The sequence below is a fragment of the Coregonus lavaretus genome (genome assembly GCF_964263955.1).
Source record: "Coregonus lavaretus genome assembly, chromosome: 5".
Taxonomy (NCBI): domain Eukaryota; kingdom Metazoa; phylum Chordata; class Actinopteri; order Salmoniformes; family Salmonidae; genus Coregonus; species Coregonus lavaretus.
The window spans coordinates 74,697,583-74,714,256 of record NC_139992.1 but is presented as its reverse complement, the minus strand read 5'-3'; the positions used below and the strand labels follow the sequence as shown (position 1 = coordinate 74,714,256).

Genomic DNA, 16,674 nt, shown 5'->3' with positions numbered 1-16,674 from the left:
CAGGCATGCACATACACACCTACACACACACACAGCTGTAGAGGGAAAATGTGTGTGCAGGGATTAATCCCGCTCTAGCCGCTGGACTATGGCTGTCCAGTGAGTCAGCAGTTGAGTGCTCTCTCTCGCTGTTGTCTCCCAACAGTAGTTCATAGTTCATTCATTCATACTGTGCAGGTCTCTGATCCTAACCAAAGGTAATTGTACGCTGGATTTTAAGCCTTTGAGTATTTCATTTCATCTTCTTCTACACTGAACAAAAACATAAACGCAACATGTAAAGTGTTGGTCCCATGTTTCATGAGCTGAAATAAAAGATCCCAGAAATTTTCCATACGCACCAAAAGCTTATTTATCGCAAATGTTGTGCACAAATTTGTTTACATCCCTGTTAGTGAGCATTTCTCCTTTGCCAAGATAATCCATCCACCTGACAAGTGTAGCATATCAAGAAGCTGGTGCTGGGGATAATAAAAGGCCACTCTAAAATGTGCAGTTTTGTCACACAACAAAATGCCACAGATGTCTCAAGTTTTGAGGGAGTGTGCAATTGGCATGCTGACTGCAGGAATGTCCACCAGAGCTGTTGCCAGAGAATTGAATGTTAATTTCTCTATCATAAGCCGCCTCCAATGTCATTTTAGAGAATTTGGCAGTACGTCCAACCGGCCTTACAACCGCAAACCACGTGTATGCCGTCGTGTGGACGAGCGGTTTGTTGATGTCAACGTTGTGAACAGAGTGCCCCATGTTGGTGGTGGTGTTATGGTATGGGCAGGCATAAGCTACGGACAACGAACACAATTGCATTTTATCAATGGCAATTTGAATGCACAAAGATACCGTGACGAGATCCTGAGGCCCATTGTCGTGCCATTCATCCACCGCCATCACCTCATGTTTCAGCATGATAATGGACGGCCCCATGTCGCAAGGATCTGTACACAATTCCTGGAAGCAGAAAATGTCCCAGTTCTTTCATGGCCTGCATACTTACCAGACATTTCACCCATTCAGCATGTTTGGGATGTTCTGGATCGACGTGTACGACAGAGTGTTCCAGTTACCGCCAATATCCAGCAACCTCACACAGCAATTGAAGAAGAGTGGGACAACATTCCACAGGCCACAATTAACAGCCTGATCAATTCTATGCGAAGGAGATGTGTTGCGCTGCATGAGGCAAATGGTGGTCACACCAGATACTGACTGGTTTTCTGATCTACGCCTCTACTTTTTTTTTTAAAGGTATCTATGACCAACAGATGCATATCTGTATTCCCAGTCATGTGAAATCCATAGATTAGGGCCTAATTTATTTATTTCAATTGACTGATTTCATTATATGAACTGTAACCTAGGGATTTTCTGCAATTTAGAGGGGCTCAATACATCAAGCAAATGAGGTGAACACTGTCTAAACCTTTGCCTTTTTCACACAGACACACACACACAGAGAGAGAGAGAGTGAGAGACAAAGTTTAGTAACCTGACCCCTCGTCATCTGTCTATGAGCTGATGTACCAGCATCCTCCTCACAGTTCTACAGAGACGTGTTGGGAAGGGCTAGCCCTCTTGTTGCCAGAAGATTCCAGGGCAGCAGGTCCCCTTGGCCCTTCCCAAGAGTGGTTGCCAGAAGATACCAAACCTACCTTTACGATTGTTTACACTGAGCTGCACTGAGATCGGAACGCAATCATGGTTACATTAAGACACCGTGGTGCTGGAACGAGATATGGGTCAGAAAATGTACCTCAGTGCAGGGGTGGGATATGCCACTGTACTCCAAATGTTACCTTTATCCAAACTTTTCCATCGAGAAGATTGAAATACTGCTAGTTTGCCCAGAAAACGGCCCTTTTCGCCCTCACGCTAACTAGCAGTTGCCACAGCAGCCATTATGGAATTTTTATTTTTATTTTTTTTATTTCACCTTTATTTAACCAGGTAAGCCAGTTGAGAACAAGTTCTCATTTACAACTGCGACCTGGCCAAGATAAAGCAAATCAGTGCGATAAAAACAACAACACAGAGTTACAATTGAGCAAAATAAATAACAATATGGGGATGAGGTAGTTGGGTGGGCTAATTTCAGATGGGCTGTGTACAGGTGCAGTGATCGGTAAGGTGCTCTGACAACTGACGCTTAAAGTTAGTGAGGGAGATAAGAGTCTCCAGCTTCAGAGATTTTTGCAGTTCGTTCCAGTCATTGGCAGCAGAGAACTGGAAGGAATGGCGGCCAAAGGAGGTGTTGGCTTTGGGGATGACCAGTGAGATATACCTGCTGGAGCGCATACTACGGGTGGATGTTGCTATAGTGACCAATGAGCTAAGATAAGGCGAGGATTTTCCTAGCAGTGATTTATAGATGACCTGGAGCCAGTGGGTTTGGAGACTAATATGTAGTGAGGACCAGCCAACAAGAGCGTACAGGTCACAGAGGTGGGTAGTATATGGGGCTTTGGTGACAAAACGGATGGCACTGTGATAGACTACATCCAATTTGCTGAGTAGAGTGTTGGAGGCTATTTTGTAAATGACATCGCCGAAGTCAAGGATCAATAGGATAGTCCGTTTTACGAGGGCATGTTTGGGGGGCATGGGCAAGTTGCAGCGGAGGGTGCAGAGCTGGTGGCCGGGGTAGTGGTAGCCAGGTGGAAAGCATGGCCAGCCGTAGCAAAATGCTTGTTGAAATTCTCGATTATTGTAGATTTATCGGTGGTGATAGTGTTTCCTAGCCTCAGTGCAGTGGGCAGCTGGGAGGAGGTGCTCTTATTCTCCATGGACTTTACAGTGTCCCAAAACTTTTTGGAGTTAGTGCTACAGGATGCACATTTCTGTTTGAAAAAGCTAGCCTTTGCTTTCCTAACTGCTTGTGTATATTGGTTCCTAACTTCCCTGAAAAGTTGCATATCGCTGGGGCTATTCGATGCTAATGCAGTACACCACAGGATGTTTTTGTGCTGGTCAAGGGCAGTCAAGTCTGAGGAGAACCAGGGGCTATATCTGTTCTTAGTTCTGAATTTTTTGAATGGGGCATGCTTATTTAAGATTGAGAGGAAAGCACTTTTAAAGAACAACCAGGCATCCTCTACTGACGGAATGAGATCGATATCCATCCAGGATACCTGGGCCAGGTCAATTAGGAAGACCTGCTCGCTAAATTGTTTTAGGGAGCGTTTGACAGTGATGAGGGGTGGTCATTTGACCGCGGACCCGTTACGGATGCAGGCAATAAGCAGTGATCGCTGAGATCCTGGTTGAAGACAGCAGAGGTATATTTAGAGGGTAAGTTAGTCAGGATGATATCTATGAGGGTGCCCATTATTGCGGATTTAGGGTTGTACCTGGTAGGTTCCTTGATAATTTGTGTGAGATTGAGGGCATCTAGTTTGGATTGTAGGATGGCCGGGGTGTTAAGCATATCCCAGTTTAGGTCACCAAGCAGTACGAACTCTGAGGATAGATGGGGGCAATCAATTCACATATGGTGTCCAGGGCACAGCTGGGGGCTGAGGGGGGTCTGTAGCAAGCGGCAACAGTGAGAGACTTATTTCTGGAAAGGTGGATTTTTAGAAGTAGGAGCTCAAACTGTTTGGGCACAGACCTGGATAGTATGATAGAGCTCTGCAGGCTATCTCTACAGTAGATTGCAACTCCACCCCCTTTGGCAGTTCTATCTAGACGGAAAATGTTGTAGTTGGGGATGGAAATGTCTGAATTTTTAGTGGCCTTCCTAAGCCAGGATTCAGACACTGCTAGAACATCAGGGTTGGTGGAGTGTGCTAATGCAGTGAACAACTCAAACTTAGGGAGGAGGCTCCTGATGTTAACATGCAAAAAAACAAGGCTTTTACGGTTACAGAAGTCAACAAATGATAGCGCCTGGGGAGTAGGAGTGATACTGGGGGCTGCAGGGCCTGGGTTAACCTCTACATCACCAGAGGAACAGAGGAGGCCTAGAATAAGGATACGGCTAAAGGCTTTAAGAACTGGTCTTCTAGTGCGTTGGGTACAGAGAATAAAAGGGGCAGATTTCCGGGCGTTGTAGAATAGATTCAGGGCATTATGTACAGACAAGGATATGGAAGGATATGAGTACAGTGGAGGTAAACCTAAGCGTTGGGTAACAATGAAAGAGATAGCATCACTGGAGGCACTGATTGAGCCTGTCTCCGCGTGTATGGGGGATGGAACAAAGGAGCTATTTGAGGCAGTTTGAGAGGGACTTGGGGCTCTACAGTGAAATTGTATAATAAGAACTAACTGGAACAGCATTAGGCAAGGCATATTGACATGGGAGAGAGGCATAAAGCAATCACAGGTGTTATTCGAGAGAGCTAAGACAACAACTGGTAATGGCGATGAAAGTTTGGGCTGAGGCTAAACAGATAAACAGGACAGGGTACCATGTAAAGGAACAGTCCAGCAGGCATCAGCTGTGCAGCTGAGTGATCATAAGGTCCAGTGAACAGCAATATGTGAGTCTGAGAGCAGTTCGAATTGGTGCTACAGCACAGGCGAGCAGGAAGCACGGCTGTTGATTGCGTGTGCTAGCGGGCCGGGGCTAGCAGATGGATCTTCGTGGTCGTCGCAACGGGAAGCCTGTTGAAACCACAGACGATTACGTCAGCAGACCAGTCGTGATGGATCGGCGGGGCTCCGTGTCGACACTAGGAGGTCCCGTCCGGTTGACAGAGAGGTAGATAGCCGGGAGATGGGCCTGACTCGTGGCTAGCTCAATGCTGATTAGCCAACAACAACATCCATTCGGTTGCAGCTAGCTAGTTGCGATGATCCGGTGTTAAAGGTCCAGTGATTCAGTGATTCCGGCAGAAAATCCGATATGTTCTGGGTCGATAACGCGCTGTGCAGACAGTGCAGACTGGCCGATAATAGTCCAGGCTAGAGCTGGCTGGTAAGTAGTGCAGGCCACGGACAATGGTGAAAAACCGCTAACGGTGGCTAATCTAGAGATTTTAGATAAAAGGTAAGTAAATAATATAATACGTTCCACATTGAGTGAGGCGGGTTGCAGGAAAGTATATTTAGTAGAAGGATGAAAAGTGTGATAGGGAAATAAATATGAAAAAGACACACACAAAAAAAACCAGGCTATTTCCTGGAGGGCCGAAACACCTCTGTTTTTCATTCTCTCCTTCTAATCAGGGGCTAATTCAGACCTGGGACACGAGGTGAGTGCAATTAACTACCAGGTAGAAATAAAAAACAGAAGTGTTTCGGACCTCCAGGACCGGAATTGAAGAACCCTGCACTACAGAGTACACGACTGTACTGCTACGCCATCTTGGAATGGCACGTCACGTTGAACAACAAAGGAGGATATTGGCTGACACTGCCATTCCAAACGGTGTCTTAATGGAACCATGATTGCGTTCCGACCTCAGTGCAGCTCAGTGTAAAAATCGTAAAGGTAGGTTCAGTATCTTCTGGCAACCACTCTTGGGAAGGGCCAAGGGGACCTGCTGTCCATGGAAGGGGACACATTTTAAGGGCCTTGTTCAATTTAAAATAATTGCTTCATTGAAGAATGGATTGATTTCACCAATCATGTCAGATCAGTAATCACCCACAGGAAAGAATAGAGGAAGGGATGTATTTCAAAGTGCAGTCCTACTGGTATTTGAACAGAGCCTTCGTTTTTACTCCTTGGGCCAACTGAAATGTGTCTAATTAGCCCAATAATATACAATTTATGATAGATCATATTCATCTATGAATATTTATCTCTGACCAATTTATATGTTTTCAATGTCCCCTGATTTTTGTTGTTGAATATCTGACCAACAGACTCAACAACAGATCCATGACAGTAGGAGGCGATATGTAGGCCTCAAAAACCCTTTTTGGTTCAGGAAGCGTGGAGTTCGGGGTTTAAATAAAATCCTGGATAAGCGAATCCAATATCGGGTCTAGAGTCAACCATCTACATTGTATGGATTTTTGAGCATTCAGCACGGGTTCCATTTGCAAAATGATTCTCCACAGAAGAGCTAGTAGTGGCTCGCTAACTAATGTTGACGGTTGGAGTTCGTAAAGCCGTTTGGCATCTATTTTCACGACGTTGTTCAGGACTGCACTTCCGCCATATTGAAGCGGTTCACTAGCAGCAAGTTGTGACTGACTGGCTAGGACCGAACTGACTAGAGTAGATGGAGTCGGGGGGGCTGCTACGGTGCTGGTGACGCAGGAAAAACACCCAAGATCTGAAAAAATCCCCCAAGGAACCAGGTTATTCTAACAGACAGTTGAGCTTAATATGAAATAGCAGTATATAGGATACATTTATGTAATAAACAACGACTTAATCGTCAAGGCTGGAGTAGTTCGTGAATAGAGGAGAAGTCCTATCAAATTCCTGGTAAGTTGTTAGCAGCTAACTAACTTAGCTTGCGCTCTTAACATTATCGTCAGCTGGTGCAGTGTGGGTATGGCAGCTGACTTGGTAACATTAGTTAGCTATTTATTTTGTTAGACATTTATTGGACTGAAATACGTTGATACACGTCTTTAATCATTTAATAATTCAACTTGGATTGGAAACGTTAGCTAGCCAGCTGGATAGTTGGTTCTGGCAGATGGTAGCTAACGTTAGATATCTAGTTAGCCAAGTTTACTGACTCACCCACTGTCAGAGCAGGGAAAACAGGTCCTTTTCAATGTGGAGTTAACTATTTAGATCGGTAGTTAAGCTAACTAGTGAACATTGTTGAAAGCCGGGTTGATTTCAGCCAGCTAACGTTAGTTTGCTTGCTAACTAACTGACTAGTTCGTTGACGTTTAAGTTATCTAGGTAATGGTAGGCGGTTCCCCACCCTGAACCCCGAAGGTTTAGGTGTTTTAATATGGTTACAATCGTGAAATGTCGCACAGTGACATACATTTTAGCTAACTAGTATGTTGGCTAGGTGAGCTAACGTTAGCTAGCACCACATAAAATGTAATCTCTATGGACGTGGTTGCGCGGCCTACTCCAAAACAACTACAGTAGCTAGCTACCTAACTACAGTTAGCTCAGCTAGTTAGCTCACGTTGTCGCGTTAGCTAGCTAGCTCATTCTCTGCTGAATGCAAATTTTTCTAAATGAGCAATTCGTAATATGTGTCTGTAAATCTAGCCAGATATCTAGCTAGCTACACGTACCCTAGTGAACTTGCATCAACGGTTAGCTAACGCTAGTTGGTCAGGCCAAAGGCCTGGAAAACTGCGATTGGAAACGAGGCCTTCAAGGGGCAGTTCGCACTGCGATATCAGGCTTTCTGTAAGTCATATTAGCCTTATAGGAGTGTTGTTAGCTTTCTAATTTAGCTAGCCAACTTTAGCTGTTTTTACAAAAGTTTTTGATTTGCGATATTTAATGATATGCCATTTCTGACTTTAGAACAAGATATTTATTTCCTTGATTAATCAGATCAGAGCCAACCTAACGTTAGCTAGATAAGTTGACATGTTGGTCGTGTTCGAAGAATTTTATGTATGTAGCTAGATAGCTAGCTAGCAAAGATGAAGCAGCAGAATCATGGACCTGTAGGGTCGACTGTGATATTATTTATGTATTTGTATAACTTGTAAACGAGTGCGTCATCTATTTGCTTATCAATAACTGGTCAACATTTCTTTTTCTTTTTTTTCAACATCCTTGTAAAATGATAGTGCTACCTTTCCAGTGACTGTTTTCTTAGCCAGTGAACTTACCATAATGATGGAAGACGTATACATAGCTAATCAGCTAGCTAACTAGATCAGTGGCATATATTTATTTATTTGTCACCTCCAATGTCATCATGGACATAGCGAATTTCTGAGTCTGATTTAGGAGTAGACTCTCAGGTTTGTTCATTACTGTCTTGTGGCCCATGTCATCCGGGATATAGCTGTAGTTAAAAGCCCATTTTATAACAAGACATAGCCAGCCAGTGATGTTTAGAGTGCTTGCTAGCCCGACAGGCCGCAACAGTATTTCTGTGTTATTAGCCTTCCAGTGAGAGACTGAAGGATGTTGAACAGAGGATGACCTCTGTGTCTTAGAATGCCATTCAATATGGTTTCATTTTAAATTCTCAGTTACTGATTGGAATGAATGGTAATCCAACTGTAGCCTACTTCATATTGTTGTTTTGAGCTGGGTTTTCTAGGCTAGGAAATGTCTTGCAGTAGAAGCAGTTTAATGGCATGTTTCTGACGTCAGTGGCCACCTGCAGAGAGAACAGGAAATGTCTGTTTCAGTACCTCAAATGTTCACTTAAATTGTCCTTACTGGCTGGGCGGACAGCTGTGTGCTCCTTGCTCTCATTTGTGCCACTGCTTGCTGGTTGCTACACATACGTTGTAACTTGTCACTCCTATCTTAAAGAGAGAGTGCAAGATTTTGGCAACCAAGCCCTTTTTCTACTTAGTCAGATGAACTCATCATGGATACCATTTTTATGTCTCTGCGTGCAGATTGAAGGAAGTTGTAGGTAGTTTTGCGAGCCATTGCTATCTAGCGTTAGTGTAATGACTGGAAGTCTACAGGGTCGGCAACCTTTTTTGTGTCTAGTGCCAATTTAGAATTTATCCTACCATTTCAGTTATGATTTTCATATGTGCATTACAACTAATTGTCTTGAATGTCTAATTGCCCACAAACTGAAGAATTCCATAGCTCGCTAAACAGAGGAGCTTTCCATTAGCAACAAAGCTCCACTATAGGCCTACCTGCTTCAGATGAGCGAAGCCGCACCAAGGCTCTGTCCAAGGTGTTGAATCCAGCGTGGTCTTTGCTCCTTTTAAAACGCTTTTATAGATCTTTGTATTGTATGTCGTGATTTCCGCCATGTCTGCATTTTAAGTCTGCCTTATTGTGGCTTGATGGCCTGTATTTAGTGGCTTTAATATGTATATTTTGTTTCGTAAATCTGTCTTAAATGTTGGTTTTATTTAGTGTTTTGATTTATGGACAATATTCCTTTTGATGCGTTTTTATCAAGATTGAATCAAGATTTCATTGTGACGCCACACTTCCTTGCCGTTTTCAATTGCATTTATCAGACATTTCGATTGTTTACATATGGGCATTTCGTTACAACACTTTGAAATATGATTTATACATCTTTGTTAATAATGTGTATAAATTGCACCTCCCTGTATTTTTGAGGAACAGTCCCATTGCAACAGGCTACAGAACTACAAAGGCCAAATAATAAATGTGATTTAAAAAATAACATTTTATTACAAAATACAAGGTTCAATTAAAAAAAACGACAGACGACTGTTAGGCCTACCAACAGCCCTAAACATAACTGAATGTAAAAAAAAAAGACTTATTTCCATATTATCAAGTCCATATCTGCTGCTGAGAATCGTATCCTACTAAGTCTCCTGTCTCCCCAGTCTCTTTTTCCAAATCCTCTGCAACAAACACACACACATTCACATTACTACTTGCTGAAATTTACTGGCATGAACATCACAAGGTTATCATTTTGTATTGAAAATCCCATCTTACCGATTTTAGTGCGATTCTTGTCCCTGCGCGGCGTCATATTTGGAGACTTTGAGCTGCACACAGGCTTCCAAGTGGTCTGTTGTCAGCCGGCTGCGTGAGGTGCTCAGGATTGACTTCGTGTGAAAAGATCTGTTCACATAGATATGTGGATCCAAATGCTGAAAGCATTGCACATGCAACCTTCTTCAGACTGTCATATTTCACTGGCAGGCTCTCCCAACAGTGGATAATGGAGGCCCCCTGATTTCTCTGTCCCTTCCAGTTCTTTGCGCAGTGCTGTGCATTTTGATGACCAAAGGGAGGATGCCTTGAGCTCGAACAGCTGCATTTCAAAGTCCTCGGTCCCCATCCACTGAAACACAGACAGACCCAAGTCGCTCTCAAAGTTCTCTGGCTTGATCAAAAAAGAAAACATTGGGCCATGTTGCTTGAAGTCTTGAAATCTGACAGAGAACTCGGACTTCAGCACCCCCATGTACACTCCGATGACGTCAGTACTGACAGTGTCGCGTTGACAGCCCTTTGAGTTGCTTGAAGTAGCAGAACTTTCCACTTTGAACATCGCTCGAGTAGACTTCTAGCTTGGCAGCGAATGCCTTCCATGCATCGAACAGATCCAGCACTGTTTGGCCTGCACACTGCAGGCGCAGGTTGAGCTCATTGAGGTGACCTGTTATGTCAGTGAGAAACATCAGTTTTACAAGCCAATCCTCAAGCTCTGGGTAGTTTTGGCCCATTTCCAGCCAGAAAGGCTTCAACTGTATCCAAACACTCCACGAACCATTCCAGAACCTTCCCTCCACTTAACCACCTGACACTGCAGTGGAGAGGCAAGTCTTTGTGGATTTGTTCCAGCAGTGACCAAACTGTCTGTATGTCAAAGATGAGCGAGCAACAAGGAAATTCACAATTTTAATTACAGTAGCCATTACAGTACCTAAGTTGGAATTTGAAATCTTGGAACACAGATTCTCTTGGTGAATGATAAAGTGAAATTATATCACGGGGTGGCCAATCTTATCTTCAATCAGCTTTACGAATCCTTTGTTTCCCCATCATAGCGGGGGCACAGTCAGTTGTAATAGCGAATATGTTCTTAATATCGACACCTCTCCTCAAAATGATCTGTGAAGGCTTTTGCAACATCTTCCCCTTTAGTGTTACCATGCATGGGTTTTAGACAAAGCAGCTCCTTGCATACCTGCTCTGTCACAGTATCTTGCAACAACTGCCAGATGTGGAATGTCATTCACATCCACACTCTCATCAAGAGCCACACTAAACACAGGTGCATCTTTTAACGCTACAGTTTGCTGCTCCTTTACATTTTCAGCCATTTCGGTAACGCCTTTCAACAGGTCTTATCTTTGAGAAGATTGTCTGTTAGGCAATCCATCAAATAAAGCCTGCGAACTACTGAGGAAAGCCTCTTTGATAAATTCCCCATCAATAAATGGTTTTCCATGTTTAGCAATGCACTTTGTAGCTCCCCTCTGTAGCTGGATGTTTTTTACTGCATGTAGATTTGTGTAAAAACTGCTTTGTTTTTCATACCTGGACACGGCCCTCTTGATTCTTTCAGCCTTGTCCGCCTCATCCATGTCTCGTTTCAAAATGCAATGTACACTTGATGTCCGACAAACAACAGTTTTACAACAGAGAGTGCAAACAGCCCAGCTCTTCAGTAAAATGAATCCAAGAGGCAATAAATGAGTGGACATTTGCCTTATTTTTTGTTTGCTGATGACTTTTTGTGCCCTGAACTTTTTATGTAACAAAAGGTTTGCTAGCTGCTAGCCATGTGAAAACTAGTCTCATCTTCAGTGCCGCCTATATAATACATTATTTATATTTTTTTTGGGGGGGATGGGGTGGCTTATGCCTTGGCTTGCCAAGGCAAATACCCTCGCGTGCCACGGCTGGCCCTCGTGCCTTAGGTTGCCGACCCCTGGTCTACAGGAACAGCTAGCATGCTAGTTGTTCCCATGACTGGAAGTCAACAGGAACTGTTCCCATAGACTTCCAGTCATTGCGCTAACCCTAGTTAGCAACTGCTTTAATGCTAGTTGGCCACTTCCTTCAAACTGCAGAAACACAAAAATGGTATCCATGAGTTAATCTGACTCTGGGTAAATTGAAAAGAGACTTAAATGCCAAAATCTCGCACTGTCCCTTTTTAAAGGGTGTCTCGGCAGAAATATACAAAACATTTAATAATATTTTTTTGGAAAGGTGACAATGACTTAGCATTGGCGGCCTTTATGAAGGAAATATCATGTTAGAACACATAATCAAACCCTCATATTCCAATACTTGTGTGGATTGGATTTCCAGTCATATTGCTATCTTTGCCAGGCAGGACTGGTGTCCTCCCTGTGTTCAGGAGGATGCAACTTTGCAGATAGAAATGCCGTGAATAGGGCATCAGACATGATTCAGTATTCGACATGTCAGAGAAAGGCATGTCTATCTATTCTAATCAATATATTTATATTTGAGTTGTGCCAGACTGAGCACTGCCCAGGCTTCCAGTTGGGCGGAGAGGACCGAGAGAGTAAACAATACTCATCATTATGGCTCATGGCCTTATGTGTCCTCTGGAGCTGCGGCTGGCCTTTGTTGGCTCATACTGCGTCATTGTGCGTGATGTGGTTATAAACCAGATTGTACGGTCCAGCTGGAGGGAGAATAGAAATTAAGAAGATAACTTCAACTTCATAGAATGTCTATGATAAAGTAATGTCTTTCTGTAGGCTAGATATTGAAATTACATTTGTCTTCATTTTTAAGGACATTTATTTTGATTTGCGAAGTGGTTGAGCAGGTTTCCCAAAGACTGAGAGAAAGGCCCATCTCATCCAGACGTTCTGTGCTGGTCTGGAACAGAATCGTAAAGGGGTCATTTACATGTCATTTCAGCAAGCCATGACACCCACCATCTCGGATTGTTTTGAAATCGTTTCTGTAGTTAGAAACATAAGATTAGCATTCCTGAAATATGAAATATAATTTGATCTCTGAGAAATTAAGCTAATTGATTACACCTAAATTGGTAATTTTAAATTCATAGGATTCATATAACCTTCAGTAAATATAGCACCTAACATCCGATTTCGACCAAAATTCTTCCTAACAATGAGTAAGACGTGAGGAATCCAATAAAATGATCAAACGCCAACCACACCCCATGCCAATCCCGCCCCAATAACCAGTAAACCGTATCAGTTCTGTATGTCTGCTGCTTGGAGTATTGCTTCTTCAGCCTTTGTAATGCATTCCCTTTAAATTTGGTGATGGTTATTGTCCTCTGTGTAGAGAAATTAGCCATTTGAAGTCGCTTATAATCTTTACCATGAAGTAGTCTGCAAGTACCAAGTTTTGCCCACTAGATGCTGCTGTTCCTGCGACTGCCACCACACCCTTTTATTCATTTTGCTGGTGTCTTGTGTTTTATTAAATGGATCACAACATTTTCTTTGCAACTTTGAGTAGAAAACCAGTTGCTTTTGCTCATGATGAAAATAAATTGTGGTCATCCTCACAATTCAAGCCAGTCGTCCATGAAAGCAATTCAGTTAGTCCTTTTTCTTAGGCATAATTGGTGTCCAGGAAACTGCCCCTCTGTGGTTTACTCCCTTAAAAAAAGGACTGGATTAGTTACACCATTCCTGGAGAACAAGCAAACCATTAGGCTACAGCAGTTCTAATGGTTTCAATGTTATGGTCTCTAATGGTCTTCAATGGTAAAAGGCCATTGAATGGAAAATGTCACTAACCACACTACGTATAGAGATGTTTTCTAATAATTTTGTTGAAAAACACGACTGCCATGCAATGGTTTATAATTGTATTATTTTATTAGGGTTGTCACAACATTTTTAGTCACTAGACCATTTCTCCATCAAAGTTTTGGGCTTCTAGGAAAATAATTGCACCATACGGATAGCCCTCTCAGAGCTGCCATTTGTTTGGGACTATTCAATGAGAGTTGGGTTGAAGCATTAGGTTGCTAAGAGAAGTACAAACTGAATTGCTTTCATGGACAACTGGCTTGACCACACAATTTATTTTCATCATGAGCAAAAGCTATTGGTTTTCGACCCAAAGTTGCAAAGAAGATGTCGTGATCCATAGAATAAACACAAGAGACCAGCAAAATGTATAAAAGGGTGTGGTTGCAGTAGCAGGGACCGCGGCATCTAGTGCAGACTAATGTTTTGGTAAAGGTTGCAAGTGGCTAATTTCTCTGAACAAGGGACAAAAACCATCACCAGATTCAAAGAGTGCATTACAAAGGTTGAAGAAGCAATACTCCAAGCAGCAGCTCAATACTACTTGTCAGACATAGAGAACCGATACTGTATACTGGTTGTTGTTTCTACATTGTAGAATAATAGTGAAGACATCAAAACTATGAAATAACACATGGAATCATTTAGTAACCAAAAAAGTGTAAAACAAATCAAAATATATTTTATATTTGAGTTTCTTCAAATAGCGACCATTTGCCTTGATGACAGCTTTGCACATTCTTGGCATTCTCTTAACCATCTTCACCTGGAATGCTTTTCCAACAGTCTTGAAGGAGTTCCCACATGCTGAGCACTTCCGACTCATCCCAAACCATCTCAATTTGGTTGAGGTCGGGGGATTGTTGATGCCAGGTCATCTTATGCAGAACTCCATCACTCTCCTTCTTGGTAAAATAGCCCTTACACAGCCTGGAGGAAAACAAATGATAGTGCCACTAAGCCCAAACCAGTTGGGATGGCTTATCGCTGCAGAATGCTGTGGAAGCCATGCTGGTTAAGTGTACCTTGAATTCTAAATAAATCACAGACAGTGTTACCAGCAAAGCACCCACACACCATAACACCATCACCTCCATGCTTTACGGTGGGAAATACACATGCAGAGATCATCCGTTCACCCACACCGCGTCTCACAAAGACACAGAGGTTGGAACCAAAAATCTCAAATTTGGACTCCAGACCAAAGGACATAGTTCCACCGGTCTAATGTCCATTGCGCGTATTTCTTGGCCCAAGCAAGTCTCTTTTTATTATTGGTGTCCTTTAGTAGTGGTTTCTTTGCAGCAATTTGACCATGAAGGCCTGATTCACACAGTCTCCTCTGAACAGTTGATGTTGAGATGTGTCTGTTACTTGAACTCTGTGAAGCATTTATTTGGGCTGCAATTTCTGAGGCTGGTATCTCTAATGAACTTATCCTCTGCAGCAGAGGTAACTCTGGCTCTTCCATTCCTGTGGCGGTCCTCATGAGAGCCAGTTTGATCATAGCGCTTGATGGTTTTTGCGACTGAACTTGAAGAAACTTTAAAAGTTCTTGAAATTTTCCAGATTGACTGACCATGTCTTAAAGTAATGATGGACTGTCGTTTCTCTTTGCTTATTTGAGGAGTTCTTGCCATAATATGGACTTGGTCTTTTACCAAATAGGGCTATCTTCTGTATACCTTGTCACAACAACTGATTGGCTTAAACGCATTAAGAAAGAAAGAAATTCCACAAATTAACTTTTAAGAATGCACACCTTCAATATATTTTGATTTGTTTAACACTTTTGGTTACTACATGATTCCATGTCTTACTTCATAGTTTTGATGTCTTCACTATTATTCTACAATGTAGAAAATAGTAAAAATAAACTTTTGACTGGTAGTGTGTATATATAACTATTTAGGCAATAGGGATCTTGAGCCAGGAGGGGATTGAATGTCTCTGCTGTAACCAAGAAGCTTTGATCTTGACATCTAGCCACTTAGCTAGCAAGTTAGCAAACCAAATGCATAGCTGGAGCCCTGAGCTGGATAGAAATACCCCGATATACGGTGTAAATGGTATATATTGCCCAAGACAAATTCACTGTAGGGAAAAAAATGTCCAAATCGAATGTTGGGTACTATATTTATTGAATATTATATTTTTGTATTTTATTAGCTGTTGCAAAAGCAGCAGCTACTCTTCCTGGGGTCCACACACAACTTGGAACATGATATAATACAGAACATTAATAGACAAGAACAGCTCAAGGACAGAACTACATCAGTAAAAAAGGCATATCAATACATACACACAAACTAGGTCAAATAGGAGAGAAGCGTTGTGCAGTTAGGTGTTGGCTTTATCAGTTTTTAAAAAAAAAACAGGTTTGCTGTTCATTTGAGCAATATGAGATGGAACAGCGTTCCTATGCAATAATGGCTTTATATAATACTGTACGCTTTCTTGAATTTGTTCTGGATTTGGAGACTGTGAAAAGACCCCTGGTGGCATGTCTGGTGGGGTAAGTGTGTGTGTCAGAGCTGTGTGTAAATTGACAATGCAAAAATTTTGGGATTTTCAACACTTATGTTTCTTTATAAAAATAAGTGATGCAGTCAGTCAATCATATAAATTCACATGGCCAATTATATTGAAACAAAATAATGTTTCAGGAACGCTAATCTAATGTTTCTAACTGCAGAAACTATTTCAGAGTAATCTGAGATGGTGGGTGTCAACCCTCTTACTTGTGCTTTTTGAGGTGGAATGACTCAAAGAAGAGCGAGCGCGAAAGGGATAAAAGATCTCCGGCTTCATGGTCAACCGATCCCATGGTTACTTCAGGAAATCCTTTCCTCTCTTGTCTGAAACTCAGAAAGACATGTTGTCTTTGCTTTATGGTGCCCAGAGTTCAAATACTACAACACTGTGTGCACCGCCAGCTCTGTAGACCTACATGTCTAGAATAAGACCCAACTAGAAATGACTCATTTCCAGCATATGTGGTTTGTAGAATAACTGACAAGTTTTCCTCTGGTCAGGGTTTATGGCAGTAGGAAAAGCAGGCAGCAAGTTCAGTATGTCACACATTTCCATCACATACAGTGCATTCGGAAAGTATTCAAACCCCTTGACTTTTTCCACATTTTGTTACGTTACAGCCTTATTCTAAAATGGATATGTCCTCATCAATCTACACACAATACCCCATAATGACAGTGAAAACAGGTTTTTAGAAAATTACCCCAAAAACCCTGATACCTTATTTACATAAGTATTCAGACCCTTTGCTATGAGACTCGAAATTGAGCTCCGGTGCATCCTGTTTCCGTTGATCATCCTTGATGTTTCTACAACTTGATTTGGAGTCCACAATTCAAT

At 42.3% G+C, this 16,674-nt stretch overlaps 1 protein-coding gene across 11 annotated transcripts in view; it reads left to right on the top strand.

Moving 5' to 3' along the window:
- Window positions 1-5,920: 5,920 nt before the first annotated feature.
- The window catches only part of usp9 (ubiquitin specific peptidase 9), a 110,122-nt gene continuing 99,368 nt past the window's right edge, over window positions 5,921-16,674 (top strand). For all 11 annotated transcript variants that reach the window (XM_084162711.1, XM_084162719.1, XM_084162717.1 and 8 more), the window contains exon 1: window positions 5,921-6,382. The gene's annotated coding sequence lies outside the window, so the exon portion shown is untranslated. The remainder of the gene's footprint in view (window positions 6,383-16,674) is intronic.